The sequence below is a fragment of the Condylura cristata genome, unplaced genomic scaffold (genome assembly GCF_000260355.1).
Source record: "Condylura cristata isolate star-nosed mole 26May11 unplaced genomic scaffold, ConCri1.0 scaffold00016, whole genome shotgun sequence".
Lineage (NCBI taxonomy): Eukaryota > Metazoa > Chordata > Mammalia > Eulipotyphla > Talpidae > Condylura > Condylura cristata.
Window position 1 is genome coordinate 11,791,963 of NW_004567117.1, and position 8,273 is coordinate 11,800,235.

Genomic DNA, 8,273 nt, shown 5'->3' on the forward strand with positions numbered 1-8,273 from the left:
TATTTTCACATCATTGTTTATTTTTATATAATGTTTGATTTCTCCCCTCAAATGTAACCTCCATAAAATCCCCATCCCCAAATTACCTGTGAACTGTCACCAGTGTCTTGTGCTCTTCCCTTCTTCTTTGACCCTGCTCCCTCCCTCACCCCTACAGTATGCTTCTGTTCTATAGTCTGCCTGCAAAGTTTTTGTCTTGTCTTTTTTGACTCCTTGTTCAGTTTCCATATATTCCTCCAGTAAGTGAAACCATCTGATATTTTTATTTTTCCTCCTGACTTATTTCACTGAGCATTATCCCTTCCAGCTCCATCCATGTTATTGCCAATGGCATGAGTTTATCTTTTTTGGTTGCTGAGTAGTAATCTATTGTATATATGCACCACATCTTCTTGATCCAGTCATCTGTTTTGGAGCATTTAGGTTTTCCATATTTTAGCTATTGTAAATAGTGCTGCCCTGAACATAAGAGTGCAGGTTTCCTTTTGAATTAGTGTTTTTGTGTCCTTTGGGTAAATTCCTAGGAGTAGAATAGCTGATGGAAATACAAATCAAAATCAGTGAGAAATGCCATCCCATAGTAAGAATGGCCCACATTTAAAAATCTGACAACAACATGCTGGTGGAAATGTGAAGAAAAAGAAACCCTTTGATATTGCTGGTAGGAATGCAAACTGGTCCAGCCACTATGGAAAACTGTGTGGAGGTAACTAAAGTTACAACTGGATTAACCTTGATGTATTAAGAAAATACAGAAACAAATAGTCTTTGGCTACTGACGATGGCCATAATATACCTATGAAAGATTGAAGTTCAGGAAGATTCTGCTCATAATACATATGTTAGGGTACAGGGTTATTACATTAGTTTCCTATTGCAGCTGTAACAAATTGCCATAAATGTAGTGGCTTACAACAGAATTTATGACCTTTTCTCTTCAAGAGGTCAGAAGTCTGATGTGGGTCCCACTGGACTAATGTCAAGTTGTTGTCAAGGCTGTATACCTTTTAAAATGTTCTTGGGGAGAATCCATTTCCTTTCTCTAGTATATAGGTGCCCACATTTCTTGATTTATGATGTCTTCAGAATCAGCAATGACCATTGGAATCTTTGTAAAGAGAGAATGTTCTCAACAATGGAATTGGAGAAAATGGTTTCATTGGGAGGTTCATATGAATCCAAGATTAACAGAAGTGGGATATAGGCAGTTCCTTGTTTATGGATGTAGGATGACTCTCAAAGAAAACAAGTCGCTGAAAATTATGAATGTTTCTAGGTGAAAGTGTTAATAACAAACCAAATTTATAAAAATGCTGTATGTTGCATGTTGTTTCTTATTCATCTTCATAATAATTTTGCCATTACTAAGACTCAGTTGCCATCTATGTGTCTAGATTTTGTCGCTAAGATTTTTATTTCCAATTGCCTTTAGATGTATTTGAATAGATACTTCAAAGCTAATATCTCCCAACCTTAAATTGACTTATTTCCAGTATACCAATACTTTCCAATATATAAATACTTGTTAATTAATAGTATCTTATTGCCCAGTTTCTCAAACTAGAAACTTGAATCATTTTATTACTTTCAGTACATCTGATTATTTGCTGTATCTTTTGTTGCTTCTTGAACTTAGTTTTTATTTCTACTGCCACTCTTTTGTCAACAGTTCTTCCTTGACTGTGAGAAAATTGATGTCACAGGGTAAACCACTGCTTATAAAACTGTAGACACAAACATATATAGAATCAGCTTCCTGGAACAGAAGCCCAGAAACAGAGACCATAGCTGGACTCTGTACTACAGCAGGAAAACCTAAATTACAATTGATAAATTGCTGGAGACTCAGTGTGGATATGGACAAACTTGATTATTAAAAACTAGGGGGCGGAGAGGGTGCAGGGATGAGGTGGGAAGGAAGAAATACATTTTTGAGTTTTACCTCCAGGAGACTGACAAGGTGCTCATAGTGAAGCTCTTTATGTTTGTGAAGGGATGAGGGCAAAAGTAGTTTTTTTTTACATATGCTGAGAATATTCTGTTCACTTTAACAAGGGTTGCCCTTGGAGGAACTTAGGTCAGAGCTTCGATGACAAAATAATTCCAGCCCACTCTAGACTGCTACATGGGGGAAGGTAGATACCAGTCTTCCACTTCTGTAGCTTTCCTGTTTCATTTTTGGGGGGAAATGCTGAGAAGCACCGGTGAAGGCCTAGTCATAGGGCTAGGAGAGATTCACTGAAAAGTATGCTCTTAGCACTACAGATGTTTTCTCTCCTTCCATCTTACCACCATGTTAATAAGGTTCCTATATTTAATACTAGTGTGTTTCAGGCTTTATTTTGTACAAAGTTTCTAGTGGAACTCAGAGACAACAGGGGAGATACAAAGATACCAGGAGACATTTTAGCCACTGATAGAGTCACAGCAAATAGTAAATAACAGCTTTATTCCTACCAGGGGCTCTCATAGAAAAAGTAGGTGACATGCAAAAAACATAGATAATGTAGTGGTGAAAACGCTAAAAAATGTATCAAGAAAAATGGTAGAAATAAAGTACTGTAGCAAATTTATTTCCTTGGACTCATGAATAAGCCAGACACACCCCAAGAAAGAATAAACTTGAAGAGAGATAAATAGAAACTTTCAAGATTGAGATGCAGAGAGGAAAAGAGAATGAATGGACAAGTTGAACACTATCCAAGATCTGCGTGACAACCACAAAAGTTATATATAATATTTGGGTAGTTCCAGAGGAAGAAAGAAATATTTGAAACAATAATGACTTCAGAATTCCCCCACATTAATGATATTCACCAAACCCCAGGTGAACACCAAACATAGATGCTAAAAACTGTGAAAGAAACCTGGGGAAGGAAATCGACCTATAGAGGAACAAAGATATTATTGATACACTGAGCATCTCATCAGACACCACTTAAGGTAGAAAAGAGTGGGATGAAATATTTAAATTGAAAGAAAAATACTTTCAACCTGGAATTCTGTATATAGTAAAATTATCTTTCAAAAGTGAAGGATAAAAATAGAATTTTATCCTGGGAGCTCAGGTCCCAGAATTTTAGACTGTGGTGTCTCTGTGATATCTGGAGGCTGCTGCATCGTATTGCAGCCAACAGCAGCATCTAAATTGTTTCTTCATCAATGAAAATGAAAATAGGAAATCAATAGAGAAAATTAAGGAAAGCTGATTCTTTGAAAAGATCAATAAAAATGATAAGCCTTTAGCCAGGTTACCTAAGAACGAGAGAAGACAGAAGTTACTAATCAGAAATGAAAGAGGTATCATCACTATAGATCTTACGGACATTAACAGGATAATAACCCTATGTCCACAAATTTGATAACTTACATTAAGTGGACCAATCTACGAAAACTCATACAAATGAGATTTGTATCATGCCCAAGTGTTACCTGACTTCAGAACTGCCTGTAAAGTTAACCCAAACAGTGTGCTACTGACAAAAACAGACAAGTAGGCCCATGTGACACCACAAAGAGATTCACATAAATTTAGTCAATCGATCTTGGTTTGGTCAAGGTGCAAATACAATGAAATGGAGAAAAGTAGTTTTTTTTTTTTTTTACAGAATTGGGGTACAGGCTAGAGGCTCAGGGGCAGTGAGAGGCTTCACCAGAGACAGAGTGGGGAGCAGAACAGGCAGATCCACGAAGTACACTGCTGAGGGGAGCAGCCGGTGGGTCAGGAGAGGTCTGCCGTGCCATGTGGTCACCTCCGGGGCAGGCGGGAATCTAACTCATGTGGAAGTGGCTTTAGCATCTTAGTGCTGTGCTTTAACCCGCTGCACCACCAGGGAGGGCTGAAAAGATACTCTGTTTAAGAAATGTACAGAAACAACTGGACATACACATAGAAAACAAAACTTAGACACAAAATATTCCTTTCACAAAATGAACTCAAAATGGGGCATAGAGCTGAATGTGATGTGTCAAATCATAAAACTTCTAGAAGAGTATACAGAAGAAAATCTAGGATTTGGACTATTAATGCAGTAAGACAAGAAAAGGAAATTAAAGGTATACAATGTAAGATGTATGACAAAGACTGGTAAGATGGACTTTATTAAAACTAAATTTTTTCTGCTCCATAAAAGACAATGCTTAAAAAACAAAAGCCACAAACGGAGAAAATATTTATAGAGCATACATAAAAGACTTGTATCCAAAAACACAGAAGTACTCATAAAACTCAATAGCAAGAAAAGTTAAAAATTGGGCAGAAGGTTGAACAAAAACCTCATTAAAATAGTGCGACGACCTGCCCTGACAGTGCCAGCATGGGCATAAATAGCCTGGTGAGGGAGGAGCATGGCCAGCTTGATGTGGGCCAGGGTCAGCTGGAGCCCAAAACAACTGCAGTGACGGAACCTCTGGATCCTTCATGATGGAAGAATTTGGGGTGTGCCGCTCTCTCTGATTGGTAGTTTGGGTGTTGAAGTGATGCCTGATAATGTCAATCTTTCTCTAGGACCTTGCCATGAAAGAATCTGCCTGGAAAATTGTACCATCTCAAAGCTAGAATCTCAAATTTGTAAGTGAGAGAAGCAAGGTCAAAGAAGAGCACAGTACAGAGAAGAGCCTGGAGTATAGCGAGGAAGCAAGAGAATGAGTTATGTACTCTTCTTTAGAAGTTTCCTGTGCTGTTCTTGGAATGGTGTCATTTTCTTCATCCATCTCTGTTTATTTTATCAAGTGTTTATACTTTGTTTTAGTCAGTAACAACCAAAATTATGGGGGATGCATCATTACATGGAGATGTTTGGTCTCCGCTGGAATTTTTCCTCATGTCAATTTTCAGTGTTCTTTGGGTGAGCCTGTTTGTGCTTACTGAAGTTATAAATGTTGTCTGGTTTTAAGACAGCTGATCTGGCACTGGAGGTATCAGAGAGGATACCTCATTCCCTGTGTCAGCAAAATAATTGCTGACATGCTTTAAACTTTTTGCTGCAGACAGTTTTCCTCATCCAGGAGATATATGTGAATCTCCTTCCCATCCATCTTGTCGACCAGCTGGGTAGTCTCCTGCTTAAGTCCCTTCTCTGCTCCCTGCACTACTTCCAGTATCATTGTTTCAGTAAAGGAACTGAATGCAGTCTTGCAACACTCAGGAAGGAATTGGCCTTACTACTTTGGGTTTGTTTTACCATCGACTGGAGATCTTCAACAAATCAGTGACAGCCTCTTCTCTCTCCCCTTTCCTTTATTGATTATCAGCACCCATGAAACAAAGACCACTGGCAAAGCACACCCTTTTCAGTTGTGTCTCTTCTCAGTAGTTTTTATTCTCTCCAACTAATCGTCTGCCTGCAGTTTGCCTGAGTAGTTCAACTGTTGCAGGGAAATCCCCTTCACCAGTCCTTCTGCCTAACACAAGGCTAATGCAGGCCACTGAGTGAACTGCCATGGCGGGGGGAGGGCTTGGAAGAGGGCTATTCTGTTTCTTGTTCACCTCACACCCGGGAAGGCAGGACCCACTTTACCAATGGCCCCCCTGCATATTCCCCTCCCTCAGAGGAACTGGAATTTTTATCTCTACTGCATGTATGGCAGAATCTTCCTGACACCAGTATGTGGATTTTTTTTTTTTTTATCACCAGTGAGTCTGAAAGGACCACAGGTTTTCTTTCAGTCTTTTCTAGCATTTTCCAGCTCTCACTCCTTGACGAATTTGTCTTTGTTTTTCTCCCTGTGCCTCTTATCCTTCCAACACTCCTTCCTGTTTCCCCCACCCTTGGATGAATTTTGTAATTCTAGGTGTTGTATTTAGTGGATTCGTTATTTTTGTTATTTTTCTGTGAAATGCACATTGGATGTGGGAGGTAAAGTGTAGCTCAGTTGCCCCCTGGCCATTCCTTTTATAGTTAGTCATCATTGTCCTGTTTCTTGTAACTCAGGTTAGCTTTCTGTCTTCCTTTTCCTTTTGCAATAGATAAGCCAGAAAAGATTTGAAAATGGAAAGCTCTCACAACCAGATAGGCTGTGTTTTGAGGTCTGTTTTCCTTTCTTCCTCTTGAAAGAGAATAAAGCTTTTTTCATTGGTGCATTTTAATGTTGACTGCCACTGTAACCCAGAATGCCCAGACATGCACTATTTCAGAGCAGTATTGGCTGGTACAAAAAGGAACTGAAAGAGTAAACTTGAAAACCATTAAACCTGTGACTAGTGTTTCCTGTCATTTTAAGATATGAAATATGGGGGGCAAGGGTAGCGGTTGTCAAAACACTTATACAATTGAAAAATGTTATGGTTAAACATAAGCTGGTTTTCAAAGATGGAAGAGGAGAGACAAAGGGCAAATAACCACAGATGCTGCCCATGATCTTGGAAACATGAGTCTGGAAATGCTAGGTCATGTGGTAACCCTTTGGAGAAACTTCTAGACATAAAAGGCCACATATATGATTTCATTTACATAAAATGTCCAACTAGGCAAATCCATAGAAACAGAGAGTAGATTTCAGTGTACTGGGATGGGGGAGAGGGGAGAAGTGAATGGAGAATGACTGCCTGCAGGTACAAGATTCTTGACGTGATGAAATGTTCTGTAATTACATAGTGATCATGAATTGTATAACCACTGAATTGTACACTGTTTTACTGTGATAAGTTTTATGGTATGTGAACTGTATTTTAAATTTTTTAAAAGAAAAGAACATTAGTGACCTCCCATCGTGTGCAGGATCCTTGCCAGCTCGTATCCAGGAAATGGAAAGTGTGATCTGAGACTCCAGACATCATCTTCACTTGTCCAACCTGCTGACCAGGACTTACTCAGTTCTCTTCCCTTCCTATCGTTCAGATAGTCCCTCTACCCCCAAATTTTTATAAGAAAGAAGGGTTTTGCTTCAACATGGTGCAACTAAAGAAAGTCAGAGACATATTATTCTGGTTTAATTGACTAATGGTCCTTAGCATCTTCCAAAAATAACCATGTTTTTTTTAAACATTTTTTTTAAATATTTCAATATATTGCATTCATTGTCCATGCTGATGCTCAAATTACACCCTATTTGGTCAGTCAAAGCTATTCCAATTGGCTTCTGCAACCTAGTGGCACAAACCTGTTGATCTTTGAGCACTTCCTCACTTTCTGAAGTGGGAAGATTTCCAGTCTCCTCTTGTCCATTTTCTACATAGACTTGAAATGGAACGTATCTCCCCAGGAGTTCTGATTTTGTTTTACTTGTTGGTTTGACATATAGAGGTCACAGAGTTCATGTTATGGGTGTCAGTGCTTGTGGGTTTGTTGCCTCTTGTTTTTTTTTTCCCCCACAGTGGAAAGAGCTAGAAACATTTTTTTCAGAAAAGAGTAAACCATGAATTGAATATGAAACTTCCAAGTGAAAGGCCTCAAGGACTATTGGCTACTTAGCTTCACTGGTCTTACAGCTACATCTACTTCCACTATTTAATATATATATGTGCATTATTGTACAACAACATTAATGTTATGACCAAAAATATATTTATGGAAACAGTTAAAACTTAATTTGTAATTATTTTTACCATTAAGATGTATCCTACTGGAAATGTGTAGTCAAATAATTGTCTTTAAAGTTCCTAGAGGAAGAAAATAAAGTCCCTTAGAATAGCTCTCAGGTCCATGGTTTTACATTTACTTTTGTGTTTTATTCACTCATTTATTCATTTTCATTTTAAATTATGTGAAGTATAGCCATTGTGCCAAAGTCAGATTTACAAAACAGGGTATGAAATCTAGCTTCCATTCCTACCCCATCCACCCTTGTTCCCTCTATTCCCTATACATACTATGGCTTGTTTACCTTCTATTTTTTTAAATTTATTTTAGTATTAGGAAACACTTAACACTGCTACCCCCTGTCTCCTTAAAACCACAAATGTACTTATAATGCACAAGATCTCAAACCCCTCACACTTCAATGATAATGACAATTAATACATTACTATATAGAAGAAACTATTCCCCTGTTGCTCTGTAGGGGGAGACAAAGAAAAGAAAAGCAGGAGAGTGTCACTCAGAGCCTTGGGGAGTGACCTAAAGTTATGATTCTGGGCTGCCTTTAATGAGCTGGGGGTGAGGGTTGTCTGGAAAGTTCTACCATTCTTGGGATCTTGTTGAGTGATTGCAAGTGCTTTTTTTTTAAACCCAGTCTTTCCAGCATACTTCAGAGTCCTATATATTTCAGCCCATCTCTCCTTTCTGGGAAAAAGGGGAAAAGAGTGAGGCACCTCACCCAGCCTCACATGGGAA

At 38.5% G+C, this 8,273-nt stretch overlaps 1 pseudogene; it reads left to right on the forward strand.

Moving 5' to 3' along the window:
- The first annotated feature begins 3,941 nt into the window (after window positions 1–3,941).
- Window positions 3,942–7,568, forward strand: LOC101628546 (annotated as a pseudogene).
- Window positions 7,569–8,273: the final 705 nt, after the last annotated feature.